This window comes from Cynocephalus volans, chromosome 14, assembly GCF_027409185.1.
Source record: "Cynocephalus volans isolate mCynVol1 chromosome 14, mCynVol1.pri, whole genome shotgun sequence".
NCBI lineage: Eukaryota > Metazoa > Chordata > Mammalia > Dermoptera > Cynocephalidae > Cynocephalus > Cynocephalus volans.
Window position 1 is genome coordinate 21,696,007 of NC_084473.1, and position 3,815 is coordinate 21,699,821.

Below are 3,815 nucleotides of genomic sequence, written 5' to 3' on the forward strand. Positions count from 1 at the left end.
CACTTTTCGCCATGAGTAGAAGCAGCCTGAGGCCTGTGCCAGATGCAGCTGTCCCAGAATCATGAGCCAAATAAACCTCTCTTCTTTATAAATTACCCAGTCTCAGGTATTTCTGTTATAGCAACACAAAACGGACTAAAACAGCATCCAATGGTCTTTTGGCGTTAATGTCTAATTTCCATGAATTTAAGTGCCTTTTCCATTTGTCACCTAGAAAGTTCTTTCTTATTTTTTACAATTTTCTATGGGTTTGAAATTGGACATGTGGGATTGGGGCTTCCTTCCCAGACCCACCTAGTCAGGTCTCAGTCTTTTCTCTAGCAGAAGTTCTCTTCCCCAGTCCTCACGCCAGTCACATTCCATTTCCTCATATAAGCCTGGGTCAGTCTCTCGGCCCTCTTTGCCCTTCTGCTTATGTATTGGTTCCCCCTGCGCCCCTGCACCACACAGCCTTAATTACTACAATTACATAATATCTTAGTATTTAAAAGGGGAAAATTTACTCTCAGTGCTTGTTTAAAATTCCCTTGGCTTTTCTTTCTTTCTTTTTTTTTTTTTTTTTCTTTTTCTCTCAACTTATGTCCCTCGTTCACAGTACAGACAAGGTCTGGGCTGAGGTGTACATGGGGTAGGTTTACTCTGCCTCCTCTTTCTATACAGTCAGTGTAACAACACAGCGTTACTTAACCCGGAGGTCCTTGGCTAGTCTTGAACCTTTACTTTTCTGTAGGAATGGAGGTGGAGTCAGTTTGTGGTAGATTTATCAATTTATCATGATTATGGGATATATCATTACCACAAAGGTATAGGAAGCCATACCCAGTTAACCAGTATGTGTCCATGGCACTATGACCAATCCCACTCATCCTACATTGCAACAAAACACTGCTATGTGTGGCTTCACTGGAATTTCTAGAGCAAATGGATCCATTTCTGTTCGTTTTCTCCTTAGAAATGCAGTCAGAATGGTACTGAGGCAAGCAAGCGGGCAGCTCTCCATCAGTAGGAAGACTTTTCAGAAAAGCACAAATTCTTCCCATGGAAAGGTCCCATAGAAGCAGGAACTCTGTGGAAGAATCATTGCCCCATCTACTTGTTAAGGAAAGACAAACACCAGGATATCTTCAGTTACTATTTATAAGCTTTCAAGTTAATTCAGTAACTCTGACCATTTTTTAACCTAATATCAACTCCCATTAAGGTCCTGGATAATAGAATAATAGAAGCTGGATCAGGAGGTGTGGGAAGTTTACTCCCTTCACTGTGTCCTACTCTTTCTTTCCTGCACCTGTTCCATGCAGGCAGTGTGACATCTTCCAGGCTGTGACAGCAAGGGAGATACCAGAGCATGCTGGGGGCACAGTGGAGGCTTTGTTCTACTCCCAGAGCCTGGGTATTGTCTCATTTTGGGAGAGGAGGGCTAAGGAGAAAATGTCAAGAAGGAGAATGAATCACCACACAGGATCTTCATCAATCTTACCCATGGCCTCAGCACACATAGAGGCAGGTAACTGTGATAACTCCAACCATGTTACAAGGACAGTGTATTATCACTAAATTACTAATTTGTTGAAGCAACAGTACAATTTACACATCTTCAGTCCCATCTCTAATTGTCTGACACTTATTTGGTGCTGAAAAGAAGCACACAGCAGGAGAGGGTGTGAGAGACAAGCCAATCAGTTGAGGCTTTCAGAAGTCACAATGGGCATACTCCCAGCTTGCAGGATTTCACAAGGAAAGGTTTCAAAGGGGAAACAAGCCCCGTTTCTGATGGAAAAAGAGATTTTTGAAACAGAAAACATTGTTTGATAGAGATAATATAAAAACGAGGGCAATTTCTGCTTTTTCTTACTCATAGGGCTGCCATGAGGGAATTTGAGATCATGAAAAAATGTTTTGTAAATCCAGAGTATTGAGATGTGAGTGAGGCAGACATACTTTGGGGATTGTATCATTTATCAGGGCTGGAGGTTAGCAGGTTCTCTATCTTGTTGGATAATTCATTGATTCCTTCTTCTCTTGTCTTTTTCTTTCTTCTCTCTTTTTTTTCTTTTAAGTACTCTATGTAACTTATTAAACATTTGCTTCCTGCTTTCATCCCTTTAAATATTTTGGCAGATTTGCAAAGAGTCATGAGTAGTGTCTGCCATCTTCTGCTGCCACAAAGCAACTGGGAACTTCTGGAGTTAAAGGAGTTCTACCCCAGATGGGTCAAAGTCAGAATGGGTTCCATATGGCAAGGAACATGGCCTCTTTCTCGGCCCCCAAATGCTACAAAAGTAAAGGGGAGCAGTAAACTCAGGCTATCTCACCTTCAAGTCAAATGCAAGCAACAGTCACTTAAGTTGCAAAACACTGTTGCAAATCCGAAAAGAATTCAAAATCCTATGAGGATGAATGGCATGAGTGCTTTGTAGCATTTAAAGATAGCCTCTGCTAACAAGAAATTTCATAGTCATATGGGAGTGAATACAAAGAAGAACACACACATTTGTGTGTGAAGAGAAGATTAACATTGCAAAGCAAGAATTGTTCAATCAACTGTCGAATAGGTGGTGCTCACCTATGAAAATGCTCTGAGATGTCAGAGAATGAAGAAATGTTTTTTTCTGTCGGTGAACAGGCGAGTCTCTATGGAGGAGGCCTCGATTAGATAGATCTTGAAATACACGTATATACAAACATGAAAAGGGGAAGGAAGACATGGAAAGATCAGCTTCACAGTGAGACTGAGCATTCTTGTAAAGAATGCAGTGGGATCACTTGAGTGGGAGCAGAGTATCTGTGGAGGAGGAAAGAGCATAATCTTGCAGAGTCATTGAGTGTCATTGTGGAGAGTCTTCATTACCAGAATAAAAGGATGGACCACGAGGATTAAGGAGGACAGATTCAGTCATCATTCACAGCATCAAGCAGCCCCAACCTTGGTCTTAGGGTGTATTAGAAATATTTCTTCCAGAGGCTGCTAGTCAATGAAGTGTGAGCTTGTCTTTAAATTCATTACAATATTCAGAGAAAGAGAGAAACAATGCATTCACAATTTAATTTGAAAGGAATACCATGGACTTACCCCCCAGCTGTAGAAAGAGAACGTTAGCAGTATCTAAGACACTCCAAATGTGCTCTTTTCTGTTTACATCCCTCTTTCTTTCTCTCATTTCTCCGAATTTTGTATTAATTATTCAGTTACTTTTCAGAACTAGTTCCATCATATATGAATCTATCTGAAAACAGTGTTATTGCTTAATTTGATTTACTACATTTTTTATTTAAATGGAAGCACATTGTATAAATTTGTTTATTACTTACTTTTCAATGGACAGTGTAGTTTTGAGATTCATCTGTTTTGATTCATGTAGCTATGGCCCATTCAGCTTCACTGCTATGTAGTGGTCACTGTACAGTATGAATGGACTAATATTTATTTAACTATTTCATTACTGATGGGCAATTTTCAGTTGCTTCGAGTACTTTGGTCTTTAAACAATGCTGCAATCTACTTTATTATACATAGCTTCTGATACTTATGTACTACTTTCTCTTGTGTGTGTACTCAGGAATCAAATTTATGAGTCAGAGGATTCACCCATTTTTAACTATGTTTGGTAATGACACATTGCTTTTCAAAGCCGTTGTACTAATTTGCACCCCCTGGCACTGTAAGACAGTTTTCATCACTTCAAATCCTTGCCAGCACTTGGTACTCTCATACTTTAAATTTATTCATTTTTTAGGTGTGAAATGGTAACGCAATGAAATTTAATGTGCATTTCTCTGGTTTTTAATGACATTAAGCATCTTTTTATATTTTA

The 3,815-nt window shown here is 39.5% G+C and overlaps 1 pseudogene; it reads right to left on the bottom strand.

The window, feature by feature from the left end:
• Positions 1-576: 576 nt before the first annotated feature.
• Positions 577-697, bottom strand: LOC134363473 (small nucleolar RNA SNORA51; annotated as a pseudogene).
• Positions 698-3,815: the final 3,118 nt, after the last annotated feature.